Raw genomic sequence first — 13,777 nt, 5'->3', positions numbered from 1 at the left:
TATCAGAGCTTAAACGATGCCTCTTGAGGGTCAAGAAACATACCAGTCCTCTTCAGGTGAGGATAGGAAGGAAGAGTAAATTTACGCTCAACACAATCTAGCAAGCACAGTTTAACATGGGAACAAAATCGTGATGCTTCCATTTCTATGCAATCAGAAGATGGTGGAAAAGAAGCTTCTCAGGGTTTGCCATTTCAGCTTGCAATGTGGGACTTTGGATAGTGTGATGCAAACTCTCACATTTTGGCTTGTTGAAGGAACTGTGAGTAAATGAACGTTTCAGAAGTGCATTGGATCACCAATTGAGTTTTATGCTTTTAGTTTGAGTCATTGTTAGCATCATTTTTTATTTAATATTGAAAGTAAGTGTTGCTTGCTCTCATCACTGAAATACTTAGCCTTTCTTGCTGACCCCCCGACCCTGACCTCAAGTGGCTCTTCTCCTGCTCACACATACCCTCAGGCTCTATGCACTCGACCAACTCAAGTACTTCTGCTATTATTGTACCTAGAATCAATGGATGCTTTCTCTATCGCTGAGACTGGTGCATTATATTCCCAATCACCCACCACCTAAGCCTTCCGATACTTGGCTACTTACTTTACCGCATAAAAGTAACCAAGTGAAACCCAAAACCTGTGAACAAGAAGCCCACCGAAGCCCCGAAGCTTCTAAAGCAATGAATCACAGTAAATAAATAGCATAAACAATGTACCTCTCAGCCATCACAAACTTATTCTGGCTGTTATACTCCCAACATTGAGGAGAAAATTTCAGGACAAAGGCGTTACAAAAGAGAAAGTTTCTTTCCGGAGAAATCCATTACAATGAAGAAAGTTGTGTTGAAGAATCAACGTTTGCCACAAGGAGCTGCCAACGTTTGCCAGATAAAATTGTCTAAGAACCAAGGTTTTCCAGGAAAGTTGCGTTAATTTACTTGTCCAAAAAACCATTTTCATAAAACTATGGCGTTATAATATAAATATTGAAACGTGCCAAACATTTTTTTTTTGAAGTGATTTCATGAATTCACTTTTTTAATAGGAGTTTAAAAAGTATTGAAAGGTAAATTTTACTGTTGGAGAGAAGATATGTTTTTTTGTTCGTTTGAAATTTGTAATTCTTGGAGAGATAAGAAGTGTTGGTAAGTTGATATTCTGAAATGGAGAGATAAGAAATGTTGGTATTTTTTTCTAAATGGAGTAATAAGGTGTAAAATTTTGTAAATGGTTTTTTTTTGGAGACATAAGTGATCATAGAATTTTTGGATCAGATAAAGGTGTATTGAATTTTTTATTTTGGAGAGATAAGGTGTGATTTTGTGGAAGTGAAATTATTTTTGTTGTAATTTTGAAGTGATAAGTGTTTTGTATTTGGAGTGATAAGTGAATTTATTTTAGAGAAAGTCATTGTTGTGATCCAAAGTAATATTTTACTTTGAGAGAGATTGAGTCAGTGAACATCTAGTTTTTGAAGACAATTTACCTCCAAGGAGTTCTCAAACTTTGTGCTTGAGAAATTTCAACGAAGATGTTGTAAAGATGAAAGGTTGATGTACCCAAATACTTAATAAAGACATATTTTTTGTGGTGTTGAAGTGTCCTAGATCCGCCTAAAATTGAATAACGGGATATTAGGAACACCTTGTGTATTGCATGATTCTTGATGTTGCTTATTTTTTGTGTCTAATTTTGACACTATCCTTATAATATGGTACACCTGGAGTACAAAACAAATTAAACAAATGCATGCACATAATAAATTCTCTTCAAGCTTAGGTAATCAAACAAACTATAAGCAATCAAGAAGCAACGACACATAATCAAGTTGTCAAAGATGATTCTACATCAACATCCAATCAATGAAGTTGTCATCTACATCAACAATCAACTACATCAACTTTTTTACAATGCACTTGCAATAGTTTTGTACTCAAAACAAAATTGTAACTTGCAAATAATATTATTTTTTGTAAGTTAAATTGCAACCAAATTCAAATCAAATTGAGTTGAATTGTAAGGGTGCATTCTCGGTGGAACCCGACACCTAAGCTTTGAATTGATAAGGAGTCCTGATTCCATTGTTTTCAACTTAGTCATCAAATTCATTTGAACTTGTCATTAAATCATTGTAAGTCTTCTCTTGTGCATTTTTCGATAGTATTCTATACCCTTCTTTGGAATATTCAAGCAATGATCAAGAAAACAAATTCAAGCTAGAGATCAAGCAAGTTCAAAAACAATCTATCGTGATCAAGCGAGTGTGAAAGCAAGCAAGTGCGAGTTCAAACAATCAATTGTTAACACAAGTTCAAGAAAGCGTGCAACAATCAACCAAGCATCAAGCCAACGAGCTCAACTCTAAAGCAAGCAAATGTGATATTCAAATAACTATCAAGCAAGTTCAAATCTACAACAAGCGAGCGTGAGTTATAGTATTCAATTATTCAAGTCAGCATGTATCAAAGCAAACAAGTTTAATCAAGCAAGTTAGAGAGATCAAGAAAGTGAGCGTGATAAAATAAATCAAGTGAGCGTGAAGTCGATTGAATCATTCACAAAGTTCAAGCGAGCGTGAAGTTGATTGAAGCATTCAAAAAGTTCAAGTGAGCGTGAATTCAAGCAAGTTCACATGGAGAAAAACATTGAGTTGTTACAGATTCTTAACAATCTGATCCTATCAACTGTTGAAGACATGGTGAAAATCAACAAAGCAATTCTTGTTGATATTCAAATGCATTTACAATAGGCACATGCGACAATTGAGTTTCTTCAACTGGAGTCACAATTACAACGAGATGAGTTGCAATAGAGGAGTGATGCTTCATTTAAACATACATATGAATAAAAATGATGATTCCAAATCACTCATCTAGACAACTTCAAGTGTAGAAGTTGTCCATGATCAAGTTCAACTTTCTTCTTCCAAGCCAATCATCAATCCGTGGGAAGAAATCCAAAGAAACAAAAATCGGTGTGGATTAGGATATGACAAAGATGACAACAACTTGCATATCCCAAATTATTCAAAGCCGATAAAGTTCATTAATGCAGGATTTCTTGATCAAGTAACATCAACAAGCCATGTGAAAGTTGAAGACAAACCCACATGCAAACATTTTCAAAGAACAGGTCACATGGAAGATCATTGTTTTGATCTCCATCCTTTTCACCATTGTGGCAAGCAGAATCACTCATCAGAAAAATGTTGCAAACAAAACCAACCAACCAGATTGAAGATCAATTATGCATGGATTGATCCTTGGGAATGGCCATCAATAGTTAAACAATATTATAAATTTTACAACAGAATTCAATCTCACCTATTGCAGCCAACAATCAAATGAAGATGATACTCTCATGCACCTGAACAAAGGAGTACAACAGTGAAACTCTCCTGCACCTAAAGGGGGGGAGTTCAGAAATCAAATGTAGATGATTGTCTCTCCTTTCAACTGAAAAAGGGGGGAATTAAGGGTGGTTTTCAGACTAAAAGTCTCGACAACATCAACAAAAGAAGCCAATGGGCATCATCAAAGTAGCCAGTGGGTAGTTTCGACATCATCAAATTCACTAGTTTGCGCTATCAACATTTTGTTAGTGGACAAGCAAATGGGATGTTGATTGAAAGCAAAGGACAAACATATCTTTTTGCGGCTTGGCACTTGATGGAGTTATCAAGAGATGTATCAGACTTGCAGTTGATTCATGTTCTCATCGGATTGGAGTTTTTGCAGCATCCAACTTTGGCGGTTTTTCAGGCCTCGTTTTTTAGGATCAACCATTTCAGCATGAGAATTTGGAAGATGGTTCCTGGTTCTTATTTTGGACTTATCATTGAGGGGGGGAATATTAACCTCGCTCTCATGAGTTAAAAACAATTATAAGCCCAAAATAATTAAATTAATTAAAATCAAGAAAGTTGGATTTAATCCTACGTTTCTAGATTGAGTTTGTTCCTCATAATTAGGAGTCAGGTTAGGCCTAGTTGGTTGAGAGATTCTCTCCAACTAGTTAGGCTCCTAGATTATTATTTGGTTGAGAGATTTGCTCAACCATAGTGTCTAATATAGATGCACTATCTTGAGACAAATTCTTCTTATGTATTTATATGTATCATAAACATTATTTTGATAATGAGAATGTGAGGAATGTTGTGAGGTCTTTTCTGTCATGCCTCTATTGTTTATGTCTCTGATATTTTTATATATGCTTATTTGATCTCCTTAAGCTTGTGGTTTGCAGAGATAGCAACCATCAATTTGTGCTTGTTGTTCCCTTACACCAATGCTAGTGGTTTGCAGAGATAGCAACCATCAATTTGTGTTTGTTGTTCCCTTGCACCAACGCTTGTGGGTTGCAAAGATAGCAACTATCAGTGCTTACCTTAAAATGTATGATAATTTTTAGAATGTGTGATAATTATTTTAAATTTTATTAATATTGATGTGTTTTTGGTTGAGATTTTCTTATTATTAATTATGTTCCACAACTTATCTTAAAATGTATGATAATTTTTAGAATGTGTGATAATTATTTTAGATTTTATTAATATTGATGTGTTTTTGGTTGAGATTTTCTTAATATTAATTATATTCCACAATGAATATTTATCTTTAAAAACAACTCATATTTTTCTCTAAGAAAAATATTATTTGAAAGTATCAACATAATTATATTTTTATTATACATTTTTATTTTGGAATATACATTATTATTGAAATATGTGATAATTATCTAAAACTTTATTATTATTAGTGTATTTTCATCTTGAAATATGTGTAGTTATTTATAAAATTTCAATTGCTATAAATAATAAAAACAAAAATAATATATTCAATAAAATCTTTTGGTAAAAAATTGCATTTAGATGGTTGGGTTCTGGAACCACCCAAATGGGTGGATTTTGAAATAAAATATTATGAATGATGTATCTATAATTTTATTGGAAGAAGTCAACATAATTATATCTTTATTATATGTTTTTATTTATGTATGATATTTTTTTATTATTGTTATGTTTTTATCTTGAAAGATGTGTAATTAGTTATAATTTTTAAATTATTATAGAAAAATAAAAATGAAAAGTAATATTTCAAACCAAGTTGTCTTTAGGGCGACTTTATAGAAGCTTTTCAGGTGGGGTTTTCCGGTCTAATACCTCTAAAATCCGGCAAGAATTTATTGAAATCACAAGTTTGATTGGTAACCCTACACAATCGAAATGCCCTAGGGGTTTTTCAGGGTGATGAATCCATATATACAATAAAAAAACTAGTTTAAATAACACAAATCAAAATTTCACCTCAAAATTTTCCACCGCTTTCTAGCACTAGAAAGTCCAAAAAACCGCACTAAAAACAACTCCATTTCAAACTAAGTTTATTTATTTTATCACATGACCCTTTTTTACATATAATATTTTAAAAAGATGTATCCTCTATTTAATTGGCTATACAAAATAATAATTTTTTAAAACTTTATTATTATTTTAATTTATTATTTTCATCTTGAATAATGTGCAACTATTTTTATAATTTTAATATAATAAAATAAAAAAGTAAAAGATAATATTTTAGATCAAAATTCATGCAATATTATGGCGAAACTTACTCCTCCCACTATCAAAACATGCATTCACAAAATTTTGTTAAAAAGATTGTACCAACATAATTATAAGTTTATATCATGTTCTCATTTGTATGAGAATTATAATACCGTGTTCTCATTTCAAAATGGAAGAGAATTATTATACTCTCATCTTGAAATGCAAAAGAATTATTATATAATATTATTATATGAAAAATTAAAACAATTCTTTAAATTTTTTAGTGTGTTTTTATCTAGAAAAATGTGTAATCATTCATAAATTTTTAATTAATAAAAAAGATAAACATTTTAATTCAAAACTTGCTACTTAACCTTTTTCCCAAATAAAATATATGGATAGATATACCCCTACATTTAACTGACACTCACAAAGCAAGTAAGATGCATCCAACATTGTAATCTTTTTATATAAAATTAGGTTAATAAATAGATTTTTTTTTCAAGTGAAGTTTTATTTTCTCTTTTTGTTTTTTAATTTTTTATTTTTTTATTTTTACCTTGAATATTTTTTAAATAAACAAAATTCTCATGGGCAAAATTCCAAAATTAAAGTTCCCATTAATTAAATGAAATTGTAACTTTTATTAAAATTTCCACCTTCATATTATATTCTCATCTCAAAATGCATAATAATTATGATACCATGTTCTCATGTCAAAATGCATGAGAATTGTTATACCATGTTTTCAAAATTATTACAACATTTTGTCAATTAAAAATGTCTAATAATTATTTAAAACTTTTACATACCTTTTCATACCTTGTTATCTAGAAAGACGTGCAACTATTCATAAATTTTTAATTTCAAAAAAATGAAAATAACATTTTAGTTCAAATCACATGTTACTTAACCTTTCTTTCCAAATAAAATATTATAGAGACATACCCCTTCATATATAAAGATATGGAGAGATGTACTTTTCTATTTGATTCACTATCACGAAGCAAACAATATGTATCTAGCAATTCAACAACATTTTTATAAAATTAAGTTAGTAAGTTTAATCTTCTTTACTAGTTTATTTTTTCTAATTAAGTGATTATTTATTTATTTTTATTTTTATTTTTATCATGTGAATTTTTTAAAACATCTTAACTCTTTATCTACTATCTTAGATGTCGATACTTGATAGATCTAGAGTTAATGGATCTAGGATAGTTTAGTTTAATTAATTAATTATTATTATTATTATTGACCTGAATCAACATATTTACACAACTACATTATAACATCTCTTCCATATTGAGCTAGAGCCCTCTCAGTCTATAAACTAAAAAAAACTATTTTGTACTTATTAATTTACTTATCTCATATTATCTCCCCTCCCACCATGTTAATAGCTCACTCTCCATTATTATAAAAATAAAAGAGGAATATTTATATCATAACTAACACATTTTTATTTAATGATTCATGTTAATTATTTATAACTTAATTATTAAAAGACAAGAAATATATTGAGATCTACATCATAAATGTGAAAGCATTCCATATATACATCATTAAATGTGAAGGTATTCCACATTGAATCTTGATATTGGAACGGAATTCGACCATACCATTTCAAGTAAGATTGTAAGATTGTAATTTTTTATTGTTTAAAACACATTTTGAATCCTTATATAGATTTAGCACCTTCAAAAACTCCACGACATTCGAACTCTATAGATTAAATAACTTAAACTCAAATTTTTAAAATTCTTGATAGGATTTTCCTTAAAATTAACTAGACAAATACCCTGAAAAGGGTCATTTCATCTATTAGTTAAAATATGTCATTAATTAAAAATATCTGACTAATAATTAATTAAATATGATATAAATATTAATATATGTTTAGTTAATTGCTGAGTTGTTCAATGTCTATTGTTAATTTAATTAAAATAATATGATTTGTCAAATATTATCAATGGTCACCTATGAAATCAATCTTTTATTCTTCAAAATAATCAAAATGAAAAATAAGTAATCTCATACAAAAATCTAAGTTATAATTAAAAATAAAATCTTTAAAACTATAAATTTATAAACCAATAACGATAAAAAAAAATTAAAAATTAAGTATTTTTTTCCCTTTAGATTTATGCTAAGTTGTTACATTAAAACATTGATTGAGACTTATATCTCTCTTGGATGAATCTCTCTCTTGAACCTAGTCTCTCCTCCAACCTGCATAAACTTACAAATTGAAAAAGAGGCACATCTAAACTCTCTCACTTGAAACTTTATTCGTTCCTTGAAACTCATAGAATACAAATCTTGATTGATATAATAAACACATTGCAATCATGATCCATGTGGATATTGGTAGCCACCCTCCTATTCACCTAGACCTCTAGTCGGTTTCATATGTTTCCTTGTTTATTTCAACATTTACTATTTTTAGCGATTTTCTGGGTCTTGAACTTTCGGAGCAATTTTGACCCCCTAAATTGTGTTTTTTTAGGTCTATACCAGGCCCACCACCATAGGCAAGGAAATATAGAAAATAATGTTGCACTGAGAGAAACCCTTCCAACAAGGTAGCGTACGTGCCAAACGGAGATAATATGACCAAGTTATGACCCTAGGAAGTTGGCTGCCCAACTAACCCGAACGAGACCAACAAACTCTTAGTGTTCCATCTCTTGGGGTTAGGTTTTTCCCTCGCTATTCAATAATAAATAGGCCCTGGAGCCTCATTGTAACACGGTTGAGAGAATGTAGTCGCTACATCTCTTCTAAGAGATAAGCTAACATTGCCCAAGGTAGTTTATTTCCATTATGTTTGTAAGCATATTTCAGTATTTTGATATTAATGAAATCAAGTGTTATTTGTGCTGCATCTTTGTATTTATGATTATATCTGTAATTTGTTTCGTTCTTGTTTAAGTTCAGATCATTTGTATCAGAGCAGTCTGCTCTTTCTTTGTTTTTCTTTGCAAGTCCCCAATGAGGTCAAGGTATAAGGAGTTAGGGCTCCATCTGGTTGAACCTTTGCAAGACCAACCTCGCAAACCCTCATGATCTCCCATGGTATAAGAAAAGAAAGACGAGGGGGTAGGAGATCCTTGCAAAATATTGCTCGAGGAAGCTCTCAAGCGATAGAGGAACGCAGTGATGGATAACTTTGCCTAGATCCTTTAACAACTACACACAAGTGACACATCTTCATCCAGTAGCCACTCTGGAGGTGCCACTCCTTTTAAGGTACAAGTTAACTTTGATATTTCAATATTTGAGGGCCAAATAGATGGAGATGTCGTAGATAAGTGGATGAATCTGTTAGAAGGATATTTTTTCAGTTCATGACTTTTCCAATCGGGAAAAGATTACTTTTGCACTTTTAAAAGCGCTCCACACGTCAAGGACTGGTGGGAAACCTATTTTGAATAAAAGGATGAGAGGAAATACTAATCGTTTTTAGTCACACCCACTTGGGATTCTTTTTGAGATGCCATCAAGGAACAATATTACCCTGTCGGAAGCTATGAAGATAAATACATAAATTGGACCATGCTACAACACGAAGTTGGGTATCAAGGATTCTGAGTGGAATTTGGTACTCAAGTACCACAACTGTCTACACAAGTACATCCAGGATGAGATGGAGTTTCTGAATATCTCCTCGCTTGGCAAGACATACTGATACATTGCCAAGATCAAGCAAAACTTTAAACAGAAGAAGCGAGACTTTGGATCTATGAATATGAAGCAAGGAAAAGGGGCCCCCAAACCACAGAGAAAATACCAAATCCAAGGTTAATTAACCTAGGTCAATCCATCGAAGCTGCAAGCAAAGAACACCACGAAGATAAACAAGGACACGGGAAAATGGTATGAATTCCATAAGAGCTCCACTCATAATGCAAGTGAGTGTTAGACCAATCACTAACTGGTGGCCGAGCTAAAGGCTCCCAAATTAGACACATGTTCTGACTTTGAGACAAAACCCAATAAGGGTAATGAAAAAGCGAAGCAGATAATCGGTGCAGAGCCTAGTGCCATCATGGCCACCACTAAGATCCAAAATAATGAGCTTGAAAATCCAGAGGAGGGGGAATGCCTCTTCCACTCACAGATGTGGGTGAAGGGTTCTCTGCTACAGTTCATTGTGGCCAGCAGGAGCCAAAAGAACCTCATTTCAATAGATTTCATGAAGCAATTGGTCCTCCTGGCGACAACACATCCACAACTGTACACCATCAAGGGGCTTCACCAAGGACAAGATCTTCGCGTCAGCCACTAGTGTCACCTTTCCTATAGCATCAAGCCATTCACAGATGAGTTACTATGTGATGTTTCTCCTTTTATAGTTTGTGGTGTATTATTAGGACAACCATACTTGTGGAAAGTGGTATGATGTATATGAGTCTAGACTGATTGTTACTTTGGGAAATAAGTTGCACATGATACCAGAGGTAGCCCCGCCTACCACCATCTCTTTTATCATTGCAACAGTAAGATTATTTCCAAGACCAGGAAATTTGTTTTCCTTATGATTCACCCTTAGGGAAAGAAGAAGGTTGTGGCCACAACTTCCAGATATGGCTCCTTCGTACAACAACAAATGGACAAGGTGGTGGAGGAGTACAAGGAAATTTTCTCCTTACCTACAAGGGTACCTCTGCACTTTCAGGTCAAGTACTCCATCGATCTGACGCCGGGTATGCCACTACCCAACGGGTCGATCTATAAATGCTCTGTTATGTAGAACGATGAGATCAAGAGGTAGATTCAAAGTTGTTGCAGAAAGGGAACATTAGGCCAAGCTCATCACCCTATGGGAGTCTGGTTGTGTTGGTACGGAAGGAGGATCGGACCTGGAGACTTTGTGTTGACTATCGGGCGTTGAACAAGATCATTGTCCGGAATAGGTACCCAATCCCACAGATTGATGACCTTTTGGACTAGCTCAAAAGGGCCATATATTTCAGCAATATTGACTTAAAGTCTGTGCAATCACAAGGTGCCTATCGAACACTCTAATGTGTACAAAAATGCCTTCAAATCCAAGGAGAGAATTTTCAAATGGTTGATCATGCCTTTCGGGTTGACGAATGCCCCCAAAACCTTCATGATATTGATGGACGACATCTTGCGACCCTTCACCAATGCATTCATGGTGGTGTATTTAGATGACATCTTGTTCTTCAACGAGAGTTGGGAATAACACCTCCACTATATTCAACAAGTCCTTCAAACCCCGTGACAACACAAGTTGTGTGCCAATTTGGAGAAATTCACTTTTGGCATGACCGAGGTTCAATATCTGGGGTACATCATTGATGAACACGGTGCGCATGTGGACCCAACCAAGATACAAGTGATTCAGGATTGGCCAACCCCAGCTACTCTAACAGAGCTCTGCAACTTTCTGGGTCTTGCCAATTTCTACCACAGGTTCGTGTTGGGGTTCTCCCATATCACTTGACCTTTAAGTCAAGTCACTAAGGGCAGAACGAAAGAAAAGTTTTTTTTCGAAACCCAACAAAAGGTGTTTGCCAAGTTGAAGTAGTGCCTCTGCTTTGCATCAGTGATCACATTGCATAACTTGGAGCAACCATTTGAGATTGACATAGATGCCTCTGACTATGCTATTGATGTAGTTCTTACTCAGCAGGGGCATCCAGTGGCTTACCACTGTGAGACACTTTCAGATGTAGTTTGAAAGTATCCCTCTTACAACAAATAAATGTATTATATTGTGTAGGCTTGCCGTCAATGCAAGCATTACATTCTGGGGAAGGAAATGGTCATCCATACAGGCCACTGAGCCCTGCAATTCATACAGACACAAGGGAAGTTGCAGAACAATCACCATCAGAAATGGTCACATACCTGCAACAATTCCATTTGAACAATAAGTACAAGAAGGGCAGCACCAATAATGTGGTAAATTGCCTCAATCGACCACCAGTCATGGTGCTGGTCACTATGCTCGACCCTTGTGGAAACAAGATTTATGGATGGTCACATCTTTACAAGAGTGATCCAGAATCCGACAACACATACTGGACACCCCTTGAAGGGAAGCATTTTGATATTAAGTTTAAATAGTGGCTCCAAGACTTTGAAAAATGTGATCGTGAGAGTGGATTGTGATGCTAGAGGATTAGGTTGTCTACACAAAGGACCCCTTTAAGGGGGTTCACATTTGGACTTATACTTGTGCAGTTATGACCCTCGGTCATCCTTAGAGTAGGTTCTTCCATTAAAATTCCATGGTATTTTGTATAAATATTTAAAAATCCTTAGATTTGTATCGAGAAAGGTGGATTAGGTTGATTTTGAGAGTTCTTTGTGAGATCGGTGTTCATATACCAATCAATACAAGCATCTTTGAGATCATACGAGACATATCTTTCCTGGTTGTACTTTTCCTTGATGTCATGGTATATGGATGAAATAATATGGGTCTCTTGACTTTTACCTATGCTTTCTTGTAGCTCCTTGATCACCTAAGAAAAATTTGTGTATGACCTTAGTGCATCCACATCAATGACGATTAGAGGGAAAAACTTACAATGTATATAGCTTACTCAATACTCACCAGAAGTATAGAATATCATATATCAAATCAAATGGGTCAAAATCCTTTTTCCAGTGGTGATAGTTTGATGGAAAGTTTAGGTCCCTATCAAAAGTAATGAGCCTTACAGTTATGCAATTATCATGAAAAAAACCATGAAATTGTTGATTTTAAATTAGTGATATCTTGACCTCTTTATCTTTGATCGAGACAACAATTAACTCAACTAATTTTTGCAAAGAATTTAGCCCTATGAATTGTTTCCATGAAAATCATCCTAGAAAGCTATAATTTTTTTTTAAATTTTGTGGCCATCAATTTTCCCCTTGGAAAAAAAGTAATAATCCACAAACTAGAAAAAAAAATTACCCGCTTTCATTGACGAAAGGGCTTTCATATTGCATCTTAAATACCAAAATATATCTCTAAAAATAAAATTACACACAATAAGATCCAAGGATATTATGAAATTTATCTTTTATTAATATCAAACCATTAAGCTAGGAAAATACATTACAATTTGATTCCTTTTATGGAAGGAGTCCACTTATGTTCACTTGCCTCTTCGAGGGAGGACCTTTTAATGGGCTAATGCTCCAATAATCTTCTCACAACCCATAAGGAGTTATCCATCCCTATTTATAGTTATCAAGAGAATTTTGGAAAACTCTAAGCATGACACATTCCTAGCTACCTAGTGGACCTTTTTTAATGAGGTCACAACACATTTATTCAACAATAACTACCATAGTGGGCCTTATTTAATAATATATTGGACCTAGCTCACCCTACATTGAATGGGCTCCATTGTTATTATTCTACTATTATTCCCCTTAGATACACTACATTTTCATCCATACTTGCACCCTTGCAAGCATACTAATTGATATGAATTTGGTTTATGCTTTCTAGGGGATATCCTATCAAATGTTAGTGAAGCTATCTAGAAATAGAAAAAAACAAAAACAAACCCTTCAAATGCTTATGGTCTTTTGAAACTAACCACATACCTATTTCTTATCTAATGTGATTGTTTTGGGACTACCTCTATAAAGATTAATAAAAAAGGTTCATAAAAAATTTTAAACTTATTGCCAAAAGAATGCAAACTTGAGGCACTATATCATTTCTTCAAATGACTCTAATAGTGATCTTATTATGGCAAGAGACTCCTCACACATTTGAGGAAAAAACTTAGCTAGGATATGACATTATATCACTTGGGGTCTCAAATGGAATATCTCTCAATCAACTAGTCTCTTGTGTTTTTCAACTTTGTATGTTGGTTAGAATTACTAGCAAACAACATATTCTTTGTGAATGTGTGTTACATTGCATATAATTTTGGATTTTGTTTTGAAAATTATTTGTCTTATTCTTTTTTATAAAGATGCTGAAATATGGTAAAATTGTCATGAAGCTCCTCAATATGTGAGATTTTGTTTCCCATTTTGAGTTCATAGAGAGTATGACTTACTATTGATATTTTAAATCTATAGTCTACAAGTGAGGAGCATTATCATTTGTGAATATTCCTTGTATGTATTCCTTTTAAAAAAAATTGAATAAGGCTTATTATTGATATTTTATATCTATAGTCTACAAGTGAGGAGCATTATCATTTGTGAATATTTCTTTTATGTATTCCCTTTTAA

Source organism: Pinus tabuliformis, chromosome 8 (assembly GCF_031772625.1).
Source record: "Pinus tabuliformis cultivar Carrire ecotype Pingquan chromosome 8, CPIR1, whole genome shotgun sequence".
NCBI classification, from domain to species: Eukaryota; Viridiplantae; Streptophyta; class Pinopsida; order Pinales; family Pinaceae; genus Pinus; species Pinus tabuliformis.
Note: the sequence above shows the minus strand (reverse complement) of the source record.